The sequence below is a fragment of the Macaca nemestrina genome, chromosome 15, assembly GCF_043159975.1.
Source record: "Macaca nemestrina isolate mMacNem1 chromosome 15, mMacNem.hap1, whole genome shotgun sequence".
Classification (NCBI taxonomy): domain Eukaryota; kingdom Metazoa; phylum Chordata; class Mammalia; order Primates; family Cercopithecidae; genus Macaca; species Macaca nemestrina.
This window is the reverse complement of record NC_092139.1, coordinates 115,048,777-115,068,952: the sequence shown is the minus strand read 5'-3', so window position 1 is coordinate 115,068,952 and position 20,176 is coordinate 115,048,777. Positions and strand designations below refer to the sequence as shown.

Below are 20,176 nucleotides of genomic sequence, written 5' to 3'. Positions count from 1 at the left end.
AGCAGGAAAGATCTAAAATTGACACCCTAGCATCACAATTAAAAGAACTAGAGAAGCAAGAGCAAACACATTCAAAAGCTAGCAGAAGGCAAGAAATAACTAAGAACAGAGCAGAACTGAAGGAGATAGAGACACAAAAAACCCTCCAAAAAATCAATGAATCCAGGAGCTGGTTTTTTGAAAAGATCAACAAAATTGATAGACCGCTAGCAAGATTAATAAAGAAGAAAAGAAAGAAGAATCAAATAGACACAATAAAAAATGATAAAGGGGATATCACCACCAACCCCACAGAAATACAAACTACCATCAGAGAATACTATAAACACCTCTATGCAAATAAACTAGAAAACATAAAAGAAATGGAGAATTTCCTGGACACTTACACTCTCCCAAGACTAAACCAGGAAGAAGTTAAATCCCTGAATAGACCCATAGCAGGCTCTGAAATTGAGGCAATAATTAATAGTCTACCAACCAAAAAAAGTCCAGGACCAGACGGATTCACAGTCGAATTCTACCAGAGGTACAAGGAGGAGCTGGTACTATTCCTTCTGAAACTATTCCAAACAATAGAAAAAGAGGGAATCCTCCCTAACTCATTTTATGAGGCCAACATCATCCTGATACCAAAGCCTAGCAGAGATACAACAAAAAAAGACAATTTTAGACCAATATCCCTGATGAACATCGATGCAAAAATCCTCAATAAAATACTGGCAAACCGAATCCAGCAGCACATCAAAAAGCTTATCCACCATGATCAAGTGGGCTTCATCCCTGGGATGCAAGGCTGGTTCAACATATGCAAATCAATAAATGTAATCCAGCATATAAACAGAACCAAAGACAAAAACACATGATTATCTCAATAGATGCAGAAAAGGCCTTTGACAAAATTCAACAGTCCTTCATGCTAAAAACTCTCAATAAATTCAGTATTGATGGAACGTATCTCAAAATAGTAAGAGCTATTTATGACAAACCCACAGCCAATATCATACTGAATGGGCAAAAACTGGAAGCATTCCCTTTGAAAACTGGCACAAGACAGGGATGCCGTCTCTCACCACTCCTATTCAACATAGTGTTGGAAGTTCTCGCTAGGGCAATCAGGCAAGAGAAAGAAATAAAGGGTATTCAGTTAGGAAAAGAAGAAGTCAAATTGTCCCTCTTTGCAGATGACATGATTGTATATTTAGAAAACCCCATTGTCTCAGCCCAAAATCTCCTTAAGCTGATAAGCAACTTCAGCAAAGTCTCAGGATACAAAATCAATGTGCAAAAATCACAAGCATCCTTATACATCAACAACAGACAAACAGAAAGCCAAATCATGAATGAACTCCCATTCACAATAACTTCAAAGAGAATAAAATACCTAGGAATCCAACTTACAAGGGATGTAAAGGACCTCTTCAAGGAGAACTACAAACCACTGCTCAGTGAAATCAAAGAGGACACAAACAAATGGAAGAACATACCAAGCTCATGGATAGGAAGAATCAATATTGTGAAAATGGCCATACTGCCCAAGGTAATTTATAGATTCAATGCCATCCCCATTAAGCTACCAATGACTTCACAGAATTGGAAAAAACTGCTTTAAAGTTCATATGGAACCAAAAAAGACCCTGCATTGCCAAGACAATCCTAAGCCAAAAGAACAAAGCTGGAGGCATCATGCTACCTGACTTCAAACTATACTACAAGGCTACAGTAACCAAAACAGCATGGTACTGGTACCAAAACAGAGATGTAGACCAATGGAACAGAACAGAGCCCTCAGAAATAATACCACACATCTACAGCCATCTGATCTTTGGCAAACCTGAGAAAAACAAGAAATGGGGAAAGGATTCCCTATTTAATAAATGGTGCTGGGAAAATTGGCTAGCCATAAGTAGAAAGCTGAAACTGGATCCTTTCCTTACCCCTTATATGAAAATTAATTCAAGATGGATTAGAGACTTAAATGTTAGACCTAATACCATAAAAACCCTAGAAGAAAACCTAGGTAATATCATTCAGGACATAGGCATGGGCAAGGACTTCATGTCTAAAACACCAAAAGCAATGGCAACAAAAGCCAAAATTGACAAATGGGATCTCATTAAACTAAAGAGCTTCTGCACAGCAAAGGAAATTACCATCAGAGTAAACAGGCAACCTACAGAATGGGAGAAAATTTTTGCAATCTACTCATCTGACAAAGGGCTAATACCTAGAACCTATAAAGAAATCAATCAAATTTACAAGAAAAAAACAACCCCATCAAAATTGGGCAAAGGATATGAACAGACACTTTTCAAAAGAAGACATTCATACAGCCAACAGACACATGAAAAAATGCTCATCATCACTCGCCATCAGAGAAATGCAAATCAAAACCACAATGAGATATCATCTCACATCAGTTAGAATGGCAATCATTAAAAAACTCAGGAAACAACAGGTGCTGGAGAGGATGTGGAGAAATAGGAACACTTTTACACTGTTGGTGGGACTGTAAACTAGTTCAACTATTGTGGAAAACAGTGTGGCGATTCCTCAAGGATCTAGAACTAGAAATACCATTCAACCCAGCCATCCCATTACAGGGTATACACCCAAAGGATTATAAGTCATGCTGCTATAAAGACACATGCACATGTACATTTATTGCGGCACTATTCACAATAGCAAAGACTTGGAATCAACCCAAATGTCCCTCAGTGACAGACTGGATTAAGATAATGTGGCCATGGAATACTATGCAGCCATTAAAAAGGATGAGTTCATGTCCTTTGTAGGGACATGGACGTAGCTGGAAACCATCATTCTCAGCAAACTATCGCAAGAACAGAAAATCAAATACCGCATGGTCTCACTCATAGGTGGGAATTGAACAATGAGGTCACTTGGACACAGGAAGGGGAACACACACCGGGTCCTATTGTGGAGAGGGGGGAAAGGGGAGGCATAGCATTAGGAGATATACCTAATGTAAAGGGCAAGTTAATGGGTGCAGCACACCAACATGACTCATGTATACATATGTAACAAACCTGCACATTGTGTACATGTACCCAGGACTTAAAGTATGATAAAATAAATAAATAAAAAATTAAAAAGAGAAAAGCTCTCACCAAGACTCAGGGCCAACTTTCAATCATCTTCATCTCAGAGATCTGCTTTACCTAAGTTGCCTGTAAAATTAAAAAATATTGCCTCTGCAGAATGGCTGCATCATCCAGAGGCTCAAATGACCTCTACAATATTCCAAGTACAATGCCCAGCATTCAATAAAGATAAACAGCCATTGACTGAATATTTAGTTAAACAAAACAATGGAAACAGACTCATGGGAAATGTAATTATTGAATGTGTCAGAACAATAAAATAACTGTTTACTGGGTTCAATAAATTAAGATACAAAGATAATGTTAGCAGGAAACAGGAAACTTTAAAAAACTAAAATAAAAATTCTAGAACACACAAAGGAAAATAAAGATTTCAAAACACTTTCAAAAACTCAAAAATTTTGTCAGCAATTTAGACGTAGCTTAAAGGAAAATAAAGCGTCTGGGCACGGTGGCTCACGCCTGTAATCCCAGCACTTTGGGAGGCTGAGGCGGGCGGATCACAAGGTTAGGAGATCAAGACCATGGTGAAACCCCGTCTCTATTAAAAATACAAAAAATTAGCCGGGCGCGGTGGCAGGCGCCTGTAGTCCCAGCTACTCAGGAGGCTGAGGCAGGAGAATGGCATGAACCTGGGAGGCGGAGCTTGCAGTGAGCCGAGATTGCGCCACTGCACTCCAGCCTGGGGCACAGAGCAAGACTCTGTCTCAAAAAAAAAGAAAAAGAAAATAAAGTGGAATACAGGTTAGAATAAAATATCCAATAAATTGAGAACATATGAAAAATATTATTAGACTATAAGACACATGTGGGCCACAGTGGGAAGGTCTGCCATATGTATAATTGCAGTCCCAAAGGCTGAGGTGAAAAAGAGGCTGGCAGATGCAATCTTTGAAGACAACAACCACTCCCACCAAGTTTCAGAATTGGCAAAAGACATTAAGCCATAGGAGAAACTAATTACTAAAGCATATCCCAGGCCCATCATGGTAAAACTGATGAAGCTAGACCAAGGGATACTTCCCACTTTATTTCATAAGGCCAGCATAACCTTAATAGCCAAGCTTGACAAATGTTTAAAAGAAAAAAAATAGAACAATTTATTTCATGAATATAAACATAAATATACTGAATAAAAATCAGCAAAATGAATCTAGCAGTATATAGAGATAATACATCATAGCCATGTTGGTGTTCTTTCAGGAAGTTTAGTTGGATTTAACATTAGAAAATTATTCCTTGTAACATTCTATCAAGTCAGAATAAAAGGGAAAAATTACATGATGCAGCAGACAAAGCAAAGTATTTGATAAATTTCAACACCAAAGTAATACAACAATTTTAGAAGACTAGAAATAGAAGTAAGCCAGTTATTTAATATGTAAAAGAATATTTACTGGAAAGAAACAACAAAAAGCCTCATACTTATCAAAAACTTTTGAGATCTAGAAGGAGAAAAGAATGCCTATTACCACTTGCGATCGGTATTTTACTTGACGTTTTAACCAGAAAAAAGGGCAAAAAAGAAACTGAATGTAGAATTAGAAAGCAAGAAATAAAACTGTCATTACTTCAAATGATTATATACTTAAAGAATCCAAAAGAAAATACAAATACAGTATTAGAATTAACAAGTGAATTTGGCAGGGTTTTGGAAACGAGTCATTATACAAACATCAACTATTTTTCTTTGGGATAGTCCCAATGTCTGGAAACGTATATTATTTTCTCCTGTATTGTAATATATCAATAAATCATTTATCAAGTATTTGTCTATCTTTCCGTAATTGGTGGTCTCGTGTATATATCACACAAATTAGAAAATAAAATTTAAAAATAACACATAAAATAACATTTGAAAGAGCATCCCAAAACTCAGGTAAACATGGAGCTCTCTACATAGGAAGTGACAAAACATTACTGAGGACAAAGGATAAAACATTATTGAGAGAGGTTAAAAAACATTATTGTTGGCCGGGTGCCGTGGTTCGCACCTGTAATCCCAGCACTTTGGGAGGCTGAGGCGGGTGGATCACGAGGTCAGCAGATTGAGACCATCCTGCCTAACACAGTTAAACCCCGTCTCTACCAAAAATACAAAAAATTAGCCAGGCGTGGTGGTGGGCGCCTGTAGCCCCAGCTACTCGGGAGGCTGAGGCAGGAGAATGACGTAAACCCGGGAGGCGGAGCTTGGTGAACCGAGACTGTGCCACTGCACTCCAGCCTGAGTGACAGAGCGAGACTCCGTCTTAAAAAAAAAAAAAAAACTTTAAATTGGGAGAGATTAAAAACCATTTTGAGAGAGATAAAACAAACATTGAGAGAGATTAAAAAAACATTAACATTAAAAAAAATTAAATGTCAAACATTGACAGAGATTTAAAAACATATTGAGAGAGATTAAGAAACATTGTTGAGAGAGATTAAAGACCTAAATAAATGAAGGGCTGGATCTACTTCTGTGTTCATAATTTCCCACGAGAGCCAAGCACGTGTGTTTCTTCCCCAGTCTCTGTCCCGTAACAGCCACACTGTTAAAATTGGTGATAGTATTTACATCACAGAGTATTTACACCACATAGTATTTACTTTAAAAGCTGTTAACTTAAAATTGGTGATAGTATTTACACCACAGAAATTGGCAGCTGCTTCAAAACATGTTTTCCCTTGAAGAAACTATTGTTCACAATTAACCAGCATGTCAATATCATATTCATATGATAGGAATATGATATTCATTCATGAATACATGAATACGATATTTATAAATTGAAAAACTAAATATCATAAAGATATCCATTTTGGGCACTTTCATCTATAGCTCCAATGCAGTTTCTATAAAAGTTTCCGCAAGTTTTCTGAGGACATTTATAAAAGGTTTTAAAATTTACCAAGGGTAACCAAGGCGATATTGAATAAGAACAATGGTGGGAGACTTAAGGTTTTAAAATTTACCAAGAATAACCAAAGCAATATTGAATAAGAACAGTGGTGGCAGCCTTAAACAACTGATTATCGAAGTTGCTTATAAAGCAGTAGTAATTAGGATAATTAGATATTAGTATAAGGATGGACAAATAGATCAGTGGAACAGAATAGAGAGTCTAGAAACAGCCCACACATTTGTTGGCACTTGATTTATGATCCTGTGGACCAGTGGCAGAGAGGCTGTTAAACGGTCACATAGAAAAAATCTTGCCATGTATGCAAGTCTATTGCACATGCAAGTCTACTGTAAATCCAAATTTGAGTGGTAAGCAATAATGTCTATAGTGGAAAATGTAGAAGAATAGCATCATGACCTTGGGACAGGCAAAGTCTTCTTAAACTAGACACAGAAAGTACCAATCACAAAAGGAAAACACCAGATAACTGAACTACATTAAAATTAGGAAGCTCTGGCCATCAAAAGATATAATTCAGAAAGTGAAAGGACAAGCCAGCATTTACAGTACATATACCCAACAAAGTGCCCATATCTGTATTATATAAAGAACTATTTTGAGGCTGGGCATGGTGGCTCACGCCAGTGAACCCAGCATTATGGGAGGCCAAGGTGGACGAATCACTTGAGGCCAGGAGTTTAAGACCAGCCTGGGCAACATGGTGAAATGCCGTCTCTACTGAAAATACAAAAAAAAAATTAGCCAGGTGTGGTGGTGCATGCCTGTAATCCCAGCTACTCTGGAGGCTGAGGCATGAGAATTGCTTGAACCCTGGAGGCAGAGATTGCAGTGAGCCGAGATTACATCACTGCACTTCAGCCTGGGTGACAGAGTAACTGTGTCTCAAAAAAAAACAAAAAACAAGCTATTTCAGACAAATAAGAAAATAACCCAATGGAAATATGGAAAAAAACCTTAAGAAAAAATATTCAATGCCATTACTTATCAAAGAAATACACATGAAAACTACAATAACATCCCAGACCAACCACAATGGTTAAAATTGTAAAAGATAAAACATATTAATGTTTGCAAGGATTTGGAGGAACTGGAACTGTTATCCATTGCTTCTGGGAGTGTACTTAGAATGACTTATTTTGGAAAACTGGTAGTGCATACACTACCAGTATGCTCAGTAAGCAATAGTGATTAGGATAACCGGATACCAGTGTAAGGGTAGATAAATAAATCAGTGGAACAGAATAGAGTGTGTAGAAACAGTCCACACATTTGTTGGCACTTGATTTATGATCTATGCCCCAGAATTCCTGTTTTTAAATATATAGTCTATAAAAATACATATATGTGTGTACCAAAATATATGTGAGCAATCCAAATATTCATCGACTATAGACTGTAGAATGGAAGGAAAAACATTGTGGTGTGCACTTATGATAGAAAATGACGCAGAGTGAAAATTTACAAACTCTTGTCCCAGTCAGCCACAAGGATGAATCTCACATACATGACAACACATACAAAAATCCAGATCTATGAGAATGTGTGTTGCATGATTCCATTCTATAATGCTCAAAATTGGTCACGACGAATGTATGGGATTAAGAGTCAGGTAATTGTTACCTTTTGAAAAGAGATTAAGTACCTGTGGGGGAAGGTAAGGGTGATGTAATAGCTAGCCTTGATGTTTTGTATTTTCTTTTCTTTTTTTGTTGAGATGGAGTCTCACTCTGTCACCCAGGCTGGAGTGCAGTGGTGCGATCTCAGTTCACTGTAAGCTCCACCTCCCGGGTTCATGCCATTCCTGCCTCAGCCTCTTGAGTAGCTGGGACTACAGGCACCCGCCACCACGCCTGGCTAATTTTTTTGTATTTTTAGTAGAGACGGGGTTTCACTGTGTTAGCCAGGATGGTCTCGATCTCCTGACCTCGTGATCCACCTGCCTTGGCCTCCCAAGATTGGGATTACAGGAGTGAGCCACCGCACCCAGCTGATGTTTTGTATTTTCACTTGCCTAGTGGTAACTTGAATATGTTCACTTTGTAATCATTTATTGAGCTGTAAACCATTTATTTTGTACACTTTTTCTTATAGATGCTAACAAAATACCCACATACACTGCCAAATAACTCGTGGATATAAGATGAAGCCACAGTAGGATTAAATATATCTATAATTGAATGATAACCAATCATTGCATGATTCTTTCAGCCAACTTTATAGCCATATTTATACTGGAGAAGAGGAAAGTTTCAAAAGTGAACTGTGTTGTCATATTAAAGTAAGAAAAATAACAATAGATTTAAAAAAGAAGAAAAAAATTAAGAGTGTAAATCAATAAAATAAAATTTAAAACCATGAAGATACAATAGAGAAAATCCACCCACACAGCCACTTCTTGAGAAATAAAATAAACCATCAACATGACTTCCCAAGAGAAAAGACACAAATAAACTATATTATGATAAAAAGAGAGAATTAAATGCAGATAAATTGAGATTTAAAAGATAAAAGAGTACCCTCGGTATCTATATGCCAATAGCTTTGATACGTTTGAGGATATACAATTCTTTTTTTTTTTTTTTTTTTTTTTTTTGAGACAGAGTCTCACTGTGTCTCCCAGGCTGGGGTGCAGTGGCGTGACCTCGGCTCACTGCAAGCTCCGCCTCCCGGGTTCACGCCATTCTCCCGCCTCAGCCTCCCAAGTAGCTGGGACTACAGGCGCCCGCCACCACGCCCGGCTAGTTTTTTGTATTTTTAGTAGAGACGGGGTTTCACCATGTTAGCCAGGATAGTCTCGATCTCCTGACCTCGTGATCCACCCGCCTCGGCCTCCCAAAGTGCTGGGATTACAGGCTTAAGCCACCGTACAATTCTTAAAAAATGGTAACTTACCAGAACTGACTCAATAATGAATAGAAAGCTTAATAAATAATAAATGGAAATAAATAGTCCTATACTGTTAAATAAATTGATGCATTAAAAAGTCTTCCCACAGGAACAAAAATGAAACAAATAGGCCCAAATTATATTAAAATTGAGTAAAAGGGGTAACATTCTTTAACCTAGTCTATGAGGTCAACATAACTGTGATACTAAAACCAGACGAGGACACTACAAGAAAATAAAATGAACAGTTAGTCTGCTGATGAATAATATTTTTTAAACCCCAAATAAAATATTAGAAAAGCAAACCCACCAGCGTATAAAACATATAATACACTACCACCAAGTTGGGTTTATGCTAGATGAGTAAAGATGGTTTAATAAGGGATTTATAAATTTAATTCATTAAATTAACAGATTAAATAAAACGTGTATCTTCTCAATAGATACAGAAAATTCATTCGATAAAATTGTAAAGACTCTTAGTAAATTAGAAATAGAGAATTTTCTTAACCTGCAAAAGAATATAACAAATCTGGGATAAACAACATTGTAAAAGTGGGAAATGTTGGAAACATGATTTAGAATCAATAAAGGGAGGGATATCTGGTACTGATAGTTTTCTTTAACATTGTATGGAATGCTTAGCTAATGCATTAACATGGGAAAAATATATTATGCAAAGGACTAGAAAGAGGAAACAGAGCTGCCATCATTCACAGATAGCATGGTTAGAGATGCTAAAATAATCCATGCACTAATTATCAAAAATAATAAATAGTTAGCAAAATGGCCTAATATAAGATTAATATACAAAATGCCCAAGGTCAAGAGGTGTCACTTACAAGAGTATCCAACTATCAAGTGTTCACTAGTAGATATAACAGGGTATGTTCCAGAGCTTTTCAGAGAAAGTTATACACTTCATTAAGAGCTATTAAAGAGGAGTAAATAAGTGGAAGGAAAATGAATGGATAGGAAACATACTACAGTGAAGATGTAAACTCTTCCTAGTTTGATTTAAAGATTAAATGCTCTTCCAATCATATTCCCCATGGGTATTTGTAATTACTTTAAAGATGATTCTGAACATTACATGGAAGAGTCAATGGCCAAGAATGAGCAGGACACTCTTGAAAAAGCACTGGGAGGACCTGCCCTCATAGAGAAATCAGGCATCATGTAAAGCAATAGTAATTCAGCCATTTTCATACTGTGCAAGAGATACACACATTTACCAACTGAATAGAATAGAGAGCTTAGAAGCAGACCCACCCCAGTATGGAACTTTGACAATATAAGAGACAAGACGTGTAAGATCAATAACAGGAAGGAACTTTAAATAGACTTATTTAAACACGGTTACCCATTCAGAAAAAGGCCAAATCATAGCCCTGCATTCTACATTATGCAAAAGTCAAATCCAGATGGATTAAGTGCTTAAATGTCAAAAATAAATCCTTAAAACTCTTAGCAAAAAACGTTAAGTGATTTTTTTTTTTTAGAACTAGGGGTAAAGAATACTTTCTTATACAATTTAAAAACCTTTGCTTATAAAAGGAAAGATAAATTTGACTATATTAAGACTAAGGCTCTGTCCGTCAAAAGACCCATTAAAGAGGTGAAAAGGTGATTTACAAATTGGGAGATATTTCCAATATATAAAATTTATTTAAAAAAGCAATACCAAGTCTATGCATATGAAGAAAGTATACATATGGAATGAATATTCACATAGTTTATAACCCAGAACCTAGAAATTCAACTTCTGGGTACTATGCAAGAAAAAGTTTGTTATAGCGTGATAGGTGAAATGCCTGAGGCTACTCCTAGGTTCAGGATAGGAAACACTGGAAACAACTCAAATTCCTATCCATAGGAAAGTCGATTCCTAAATTATGATCTATTCAGACATGGGATCTTGTACAGCAGCCAAAACAAATGAACTACGATACATGGAAATATAGATGAATCTTAATGAAAATGAAAATGAAAAAGTCCTACAATATTTTATATAGCATATTACCATTTTTATATATTTAAGCACAACTGAAAGAAAAGCATATACCCATTATGAATAGCTTTCGACGCAATGCAGTCATCTAAAAAGGTGAGCAGGTGAGGATGGACTCAGGATGATGGCTCCCTTGGATGGGGAGACAGAGAACGATGGGTCATTGGTGTGTGCACCACACAGATGCCAGTTACATCAAGGTCCTAGATTTGGTTCTGAAAGGTGGGTATGCAGATGAGTATTACATCTTTACAGATAACTAATTACATAACTAAGTAGCAAAGGGCTGTGAATGGGCCACTAATGAGAACATTCCAGGTACTGTCACAGGGCTGGTGGCTGTCTAACAACTTAGCCCACAACTTAGTGGTGAAAACAATGATTTGCAACGCACATGGACTCTGCGGTCCAATAATTCAGACAGAACACAGTGGGGATGGTTTGTCTCTAGTCCTCAATGTATGGGACCTCATCTAGAAAAGCAAGGATTCCTCAGACAGTGTCAAGGTGTCCTCCCCCAGGTGGCTCTTCAGCATGGTGTCTGTAGGGTGGCGGAGTCTCACATGTTGACTCTGCTGCCCCCAAGGAGCACTGAGAGCATGAGTGAGACAGACAGGGGCTGCTGTGCCTTTGAAGACCCAGCCTCAGAGGATACACAGCACACTTCTGCCATTACTTGAATGAAAATAGTCCTAAAATATTTCATGTAGAAATAGATGAATGTTACGCTGGGCACAGTGGCTCACACCTGTAATCCCAGCACTTTGGGAGGCCGAGGCGGGCAGATCACGAGGTCAGGAGATTGAGACCATCCTGGCTAACACGGCGAAACTCTTTCTCTACTAAAAATACAAAACATTAGCTGGGCGTGGTGGCAGGAGCTTGTAGTCCCAGCTACTCGGGAGGCTGAGGCAGGAGAATGGTGTGAACCCGGGAGGTGGAGCTTGCAGTGAGTCAAGATTGCACCACTGCACTCCAGCCTGGGTGACACAGCAAGACTCCATCTCAAAAAAAAAAAAAAAAAAAAAAGAAAGAAATATATGAATGTTATGTTAATTTTACCATCAGTGGAGGCAGTTATTACCAGGTGTGCTCAGGTGCAAGGGAAATGAACATAGGCCCCACGTGTGGGTGGAGGAGCCCCTGGGGTGGGGTATACATTGACATGGCCATTTTAGCAAACTGAAATCTGCAGCAGCCAGGAACCAAGGATAATAATTAACTCAATTCTATGTACCTGAGGTCACATGCAAAAATAAAAACAAAACAAATGGTTAAAAGTAAGTCAATAAATTTAACTATTGACAGTATAATTACCATAATTTTGTGCTTAAAAATGGTGAAAGTAAAACAGCAGCCAACGATAACAAGAATAGAGTAAAGGAGAGTTGAGGAGGGTGTTCAATGTGTAAAATGAGTTAAATTCTGCTGTGTGTGGCAGAAGCGAACAAATACAGTAACTTTAAGCATTATTAGGTAAAATATATTTAATTCTGGTGATTAAAATCATGCCACATCTTTTAAATAATGTAATATATAATATCTAAAGTGATTGTTGACTAGGTGCGGTGGCTCATGCCTGTAATCCCAGCACTTTGGGGGGCCGAGACAGGCAGATCACTTGAGGTCAGGAATTTGAAACCAGCCTGACCAACATGATGAAACCCCATCTCTACTAAAAATACAAAAATAAACTGGGTGTGGTGGTGGGTGCCTGTAATCCCAGCTACTCAGGAGGCTGAGGCATGAGCATCGCTTGAACTTGGGGGGTGGAGATTGCAGTGAGCTGAGATCACACCACTGTACTCCAGCCTGAGTGACAGAATGAGATTTTGTCTCAAAAAAAGAAAAAAAAACGATAAAATGACTGTTAAAGAAAAAATTATGCACGAATACTTGTGAAAGCATGATAATAAAAGACTTTTCATTTTCAGGGCCATTGAGATGGATTTAGGGACAACGGCAATAGGATTTTGCAGGGGGAGAGATTGGGCTCCACTCCAAATACAGCACAGGCATGTGGAGATTCCTAACCAAAGATCAGGGGGGTCAGTGTATGGAAAGTTACTAAGAGAAAACATCAGGGGCCCAGGGGGATTCTGCCTTGCTGAACGCAGGCTAGGGTGACCGACATCACCTGGGGGATGGTGGAGGATGAGGAACCCAGTCAGACAGTGAGGTGGGCCAGATATCAAGGGTGCAGGGTTCTGGCTAAACTGACTTAGATTCTTGCTAATTTTTTTGAGACGGAGTCTCGCTCAGTCGCCCGGGCCGGAGTGCAATGGTGCGGTCTTGGCTCACTGCAACCTCTGCCTCCCGGTTCAAGCGATTCTCCTGCCTCAGCCTCCCGAGTAGCTGGGACTATAGGTGTGTGCCACCAGGCCCAGCTAATTTTTTGTATTTTTAGTAGGGACGGGGTTTCACCATGTTAGCTAGGATGGTCTCGATCTCCTGACCTCATGATCCATCCACCTTGGCCTCCCAAAGTGCTGAGATTACAGGCGTGAGTCTCTGCGCCGGGGCTGCTAAAACTATTTTACAAAGAAAGCACACAGATGGGCCTAGGAGAAGGTTCAGAAGACTGACTAAACTTTGAGGAGGTAGAGAATCTTTCTACCCTTTGTTTAAGGAAAGAAGAGGCACTCTTCTTTTCTGTGAGCATTAGCAGTCCATTTTCTCACTTGGTCTTTGGTTAATTAAGGATCAGCTGAATCATCTGCTGAGAGGAGATCTGCTGGAGGGTGTGAGCCATCAGGCCTTTAATGAGGGGAGTTTAGATTCTATGGAAATAAAATAAAAACAAAGAATAATATTTGGACACTCCATTTCCAAATCCAGAGGCCAGCCAGTCAAAAAGATTTCCAGATGCTGGACTTGAAGCATCTTCAATTGGAGTGAGGCAGGCTCCGAGGAGATGGCAGATTTTCCTAGTTTGCAGTTTGGATGTCATGAAGGTTGTCCATTGATGACCTGTCATGTCATTTTCTCTGAAGTTTATTTCAAGTCATCCAACCTCATCCAAACTCAGCTGGAGCTTCAGCTAAAGTTTTCTTCTGAAACATAGTTTTTCTCTTTAAAGTCACACCCATTTATACCAAAGATAATCAGTTAGACTGGGCTGTTTGCAAAATAAGTTTATTTTCATTAAACTTTGCCTGGATATCTACACATGTGCAGCAAGAATAGTGATTGATTATACAGGCTCTTTCAAGGTTTGCTTTGCTGGATCTTTTGATAAGGAATCTCAGACTGAACTGGTAGAAGCCTCTGACGGTGAGGAAGCCAGGCCGTGGACTTGCCAACAGGCTTCATCTGTAATGCTTATAGATTTGGCAAATTCCTCTTTTCTTGAGGTCCCCCAAATATCTGAGATTTCTGGGCTTATCAGGAAGTGACATTCCTTTCTCATTGGTAAGGTTTGAAACAATTTTCCAAGGTGTCTTTCCAGGCTCTTCAAAGTCAATTTTAGTTCCTTAAGCTGTCTGGTCTTATTAGAAAACAGAACATTCCAGTCCTGAAACCACACTCAGATACCACTCTGCACTCACTAAAATGGCAAAAATGTCATACCAAATGGAGAGAATGTGGAGTCGATGGGACTTAAAGTAGCATAAAATGCTACAGTCACCTTGAAACTCCTTAAATCTTAGTCATACACCTACCCTATGACTCAGGCACTTTACTCCTAGTATTCATCTAACATAAATGATGACTTTTTTAAAGTCATACATAAACATTTATAGCTGTATTTATAAGAGCCAAATACTGAATACGATCCAAATGACACCAGCAGGTGAATGTATAAAACTGTGGTATAAATGTCCAATGGAATACTACTCACTACAAAATGAGTAAATGTACAACATACAACAACATGATGAATCTGAAATCACCACACTGAATGAAGAAATCCAGACCCACAGAATGTCTACTATGACTCCATTTATAGAAAAGTCTAGAACAAACCAAACTAATCTCTAGTGACAGGAAGCAGACCATTGGTTGCATAGGGCTGGGGGAGAAGGTTGGGGACTGGCTGAAAAGGGTCATGGTAGAATCTGGGGTGATAGAAATATTCTATATCTTGACTGTGGTGCTGGTTACACTCATTTGTCAGAATTCATCAAACTGTACACTTAAAGTGACTGCATTATTGTATGTGTAATGTATCTTCATAAAGTGGCCTTCAAAAGGAATAGTAGACCTGACCAGACACATCACACAAGAAGGTATACATGTGGCCAGTAAGCATGTGAGAGGCCCTCAGCATCCTTTGCTACCTTAGATGCCTACTAAAATCACGGTGACCATTACTTCATACCCACTTGGAAAGGCCAAAATTCAGATAGCTGACAGCAGCAAATGTGAGGGGTGTGGACGATGAGGACTTCCAGACACTGGCTTCTGGGGGGATATACAATGGTCACCCACTTGGAAAACGCTTTTACATTTCCTTACAAAGTAAAACATTTCTCCCTTCTTTGAACCAGACATTCCACTTGGTTCAAAGTTACTCAAGAAGATGAAAATACATATCCACACAAAGAATTTGCCCAGAATGTTCACAGCAGCTTCACCCATACTTGCCAAAAGCTAAAAGTATCCCAAATAACCATCAACAGGTGGATAGATAGAAAACCAATTTATGCAATGAAATACCATTCTGTGATAAAAAAGGAATGTCTACAGAGGCACAGAATGACACTGATGAATCCCTCACAAACATGATGTGGAACGACAGAAGCCAGGTACCAAAGGACAAATGCTAGATAATTTCATTTATACAGAGTTCTCAAACAGGGAAACCTAATCTACAGTGACAAATATCCCAACAGCAGTGTGTCAACATGAGAAATGGGACAATTGCCCAGAAAGAGAAATCAGGGAATTTTCTTGATTGAGATCTTGTTACCGACGTGGACACGCACATCAAAACTCGTTGAACAGCACTCCAAATTCTGTGTAACTTATTGTATACAAATGGTACCTCAATGAGAAAAGCTCAGAAACAAAGTTACAATAGCATCTGAAAAGTTGAAGAAGAAGTACATCCAACAAACTGTAAAAGGTCTTTATTCAGAAAACTATAAAACATTATTGAGGAATTTTAAAGAAACCCTTAAAAAATGGGGAGAAAATCTGCATTCATTGGAGGACTCAATATTACCCAGATGTTAGTGCTCGCTCCATTTATAGATTCTATAAAATACCAATCAAAATCCCAGAAAGAACTTCTGTGGAACTGGGCATGGTAGTTCTAAAATTTATGCAGAAATCCAAAAGGCAAGAATAGAAAAGACACTGTTGAGAAGCCAGAAAAACCTGAGAGAATTCGCTCCACCAGACACCAAGACTTCTTACAAAGCTTCTGTAGCTAAGACAAGGCTGGCCAGGTGCCATGACACCCACCTGTAATCCCAGCACTTTGAGAGGCTGAAGAGGGAGGATTGCTTGAGCCCAAGAGTTTGAGACCAGCCTGGGCAACATAGCGAGACCCTGTCTCTCCAAAATAAAAAATAAAATAAAAAACCTAAACAGGCATGGTGGCACATGTCTCTGGTCCAGCTACTCTCAGGAGGCTGAGATAGGAGGATTACTTAAGCCCAGGAGGTTAAGCCTGCAGTGAGCCAAGATCATGCCACTGCACTCCAGCCTATGCAACAGAGCGAGACAGACCCTGTCTCAAAAAAGAAAAGAAAAGAAAAAGGTGGGTTTTTGGTGCAATGAGAGAGAATAAAGAGCCAGAAATGGCCATTTATGTGCGGACACTGGATTTAGAAGTGCCTGGCTCTGCAGAATAACAGAAAGGGGAAATGGTTTGGGGACTGTTGGTTATCCATACGGCAAAAAAAAGAAACTTGACCTCTTACCTCTCATAGGACACAAAAATTAATTCCAGACAGACTGAGATCCAAAAGTGAAAGTCAAAACACTTCATAAAGCTTTTAAAGGGATATGAGAGAACTTCTCCATGACCTTCAGTTGAGAAAAGATTTTTGAACAAGATTCAGAATGCAATAACCATAAAGGAAAAGGTGGATGAATTTGGCCACATAAAAATTAAGTATTTCTGCTCATCCAAAACACCATTAAAAGAGTCCAAAGGCGAGATCAGCAGTGACAGAAAATATTTGCAACACGTATAACTGACAACAGCCTCGTATCTAAACATATAACAAACTCCTGCAAATTCAGTAGGAAAATGGATCCGGCAGTTGAATAAGCACAGCACAAATGAAAGTCTCCAACTGGCCAGTAAATGTAGACGGTGGTGCCTGAGAGTCATCTGGGAAATGCACATTACAATCCCAACGAGAAATCACTGCACACCCACCAAATGAGCTAAAATAACAAGGACTGATGGGAGGGCAGAGCAAGGGACTCCCTCATCCAATACCGTACACACTGAATCCACAGCAAAGAGCTCCGATTGAGACACTGAAAGACGCACATACGCTATGATCAACAGTTTCACTCTGAGGTACACATTCAGCAGAAAGATTTGCACAAGAGCTCCAGCAACCAAACATTCTTTAGCAGCAAAACCGATAAATAAATCTTGGTACACAGCGATGAAAACGGATGCACTGCAGCTGCACACAATAGAATGGCTTAATCTTTAAAATGCCATGTGGAGTCAAACAAGCCAAACACAAACATCAGTACTGTATCATTTCATTTACATAAATATTTAGAACATGTAAAACTAAGCCGTTATTTAAGGACACCTACCCAGGTGGCAAAGCTATAAAATGTTGTAAAATAAAATAAGCTGTATAAGGAAGGAAGCGATTGCATAAAGGTCAGGGTATGGGGGGCTGGGATGAAGAAGAGTGACTTGGCGCAGGGTCTGGTGTCTGCCTGGAAGTGGGAAAATAGGCATTGGCTGGAGGTGCCTTAGGGTCAAGGAAGGTTCCCTTTCTAAAATGGGAGCTGGCATAGCCCATCTGTGGCTGATGATCGTGACCCAGCAGGAAACGAAGATGGTGACTCAGTAAGAAGGGAAGGAAGCCGGAGAGATGCCCTGCAGGGGACAAGAGGTGTGGAAGTCCAGGCACAAGTGGACCTTAGCTGACCTCGGGTGACCTTAGGTGGACCTTAGGTACCTGGGCAGTTCATCCAACAGAACATAGGTTCATGACAGAGGCTGACAGATACAGGGGAAAGGAGATGAGGGCAATTTCCTAGCTGGTCCCTTCTTTTTCAGAGAAACAAGAAACTAGGTGTATCAGTCCATTCTCACGCTGCTATAAAGAACTACCTGAGACTGGGTAATTTATGAAGAAAAGAGGTTTAATTGACTTGCGGTTCCGCAGGCTTAATAGGAAGCATGGCTGGGAGGCCTCAGGAAACTTACAATCACGGCGGAAGGCAAAGGGGACGCAGGCATGTCTTACATAGCAGAGCAGGAGAGAGAGTGAAGGAGGAAGTGCCATATACTTTTAAACAACCAGAGCTCATGAGAACTCACCGACTCTCAAGAGAACAGCAACAGGGAAATTCCCTCGTGATCCGATCACCTCCTATCAGGCCCCTCGTCCAATTCTACACGAGATTTGGGTGGGGACACAAATCCAAACCATATCACTAGGTCAGTGTCCCCACCATGCCAAGGCTTATGGAACCGCCTGGGTTTCTCAACATCACTGGGCAGGTCCTGAGACCAGGTCGACCAGGCCTACCCAGGCCTGCTGAAATGCCAGTGGCCACAGCATCTCTGGGAACTGGAGGGGTCCACACAAAAGACCACAAGGAAGCCAAGATGTCTAACACCAGGATCAAGGGGGTAGGGGCGATCACCCAAACCTGCAGAAATAAATCCCTGGAGAGAAATGCATGAAAAACATCATCTGTGTTGCCAAAAAAGTACCCAAGCAAACTCTTGGGAATTAAATACTCACAGTGGCCCATGCTCACGCTGAAAGCATCATGGAAACGTTGAGTACCTCACATCTGTGAGGACAGGGAGGAGGAGAAAACGCATTCTGAAAGCCTCAAGTTCAAGTTCTATGCAAAATGTGCCTGTAGAGCTGAAATGATAAAATCAGGGAACTTGGTAAATACCAGCTGCTGCACTCCCAGCTATTTTCAGCTTTCTGAGAAGAAAATGGGGTCAAAACCCCAGTACTGCTCCCCCCTGCAGAGTGGCAGCCACCCAGGGGAGGGCCCAGGCTGGAGTATAAGCCCTGAAATGCAGGAGAAGCCTCACTTTGCAGATTTATTGAAGCATAGTCACCGACTTCAAAAACAGCTTACTTCAGGGACATTTTGGAGCACTGAAATGAACTTATTTGAAAATTGCAAGAACCACATGAAAATACGGCGACATTTAATGATAAAGTTAGTGGATTCGAAGCAAAAACATCACCTTTAGAAAAGTTAAATCAGAAACCACTCACCAATGGTGTTTAGCAGGGGGTTATCATCTGAATCCTAAAGAAGGATCATTAAGGTTCTGGGAGCAACATCTGTGGATGTGAGGAAAAAGTCATCATTATTTTGAAATAGTTGATATAAAAAGTTCAATTAGATTCAAAATCCATTTGCATTATCACAAAAAAATTCTCACATTATATTTGTCAACGAAAGAGAAAGACGGTTGTTAGATTAGAAGAATGAGTTCAATTCAGAGCAACTGGATTATTTGAATTCTGGTTTACGGAGAGAAAAGAGGTTTTACCAGGCTGAAAAGCAGCCACCATACTCTCCAGCCATTTGTTCTCAGCCCTTGCTAGAGTTTCTTATCCTCAATTTGGGGAGATCAACCCAGAAATTATCCCAGGCCTTTCACGTATAAGCCGATGTAAAGAAAACTCAAGTGTAGGCTCAGTCTCTGATTTTAAATTTGTGAAAGGGTTTTATTTGGAAGCTTTACATAAATTCAATATTCAATACCTTCCCTACTCCTTAGCATTTTTTTCTTAACATTATCTAATATGAAAACCTGTGGACATTTTCACCAAGCCCCGTGTTTAGGGGCCCGAGTCCCCTGCAGTTTGTCCTGGTGCAGTGCACAGCCCCGGCCACATTCCGTGTCTGCCAGGACATAAGCAAGGCTCAGAAGCTTTTGAGTTTCAGGCCAAGGGTTAGGAAGGTGGGCCCTGGCCACAGAGAGCCTGGATGTAAAACCCCATTCTTCACCCAGAGGCTGTCGGGCAAGTGACCCAGCCACTCCAAGCCTCAGTTTCCTCATGTGCAAAATAGGACAAATAACCTAAGAGGGTTTAGTTAACATTACACAGGCGAATTCT

The 20,176-nt window shown here is 39.7% G+C and overlaps 1 long non-coding RNA gene across 2 annotated transcripts in view; it reads right to left on the bottom strand.

Annotated features, from left to right (window-relative positions):
* LOC105489791 (uncharacterized) overlaps nt 1-19,396 on the bottom strand; it is a 31,431-nt gene extending 12,035 nt beyond the window's left edge. Inside the window, exons 1-3 of one of the 2 annotated variants that reach the window (XR_011614462.1) lie at nt 19,325-19,396; nt 18,827-18,955; nt 2,960-3,188 (exon numbers count right to left, since the gene is read on the bottom strand). This is a non-coding gene — a long non-coding RNA (uncharacterized lncRNA). Of the gene's footprint in view, nt 1-2,959; nt 3,189-18,826; nt 18,956-19,324 lie in introns of those variants that run through there. The other variant, XR_011614463.1, reaches the window with a different exon arrangement.
* Between the last annotated feature and the right edge of the window lie 780 nt (nt 19,397-20,176).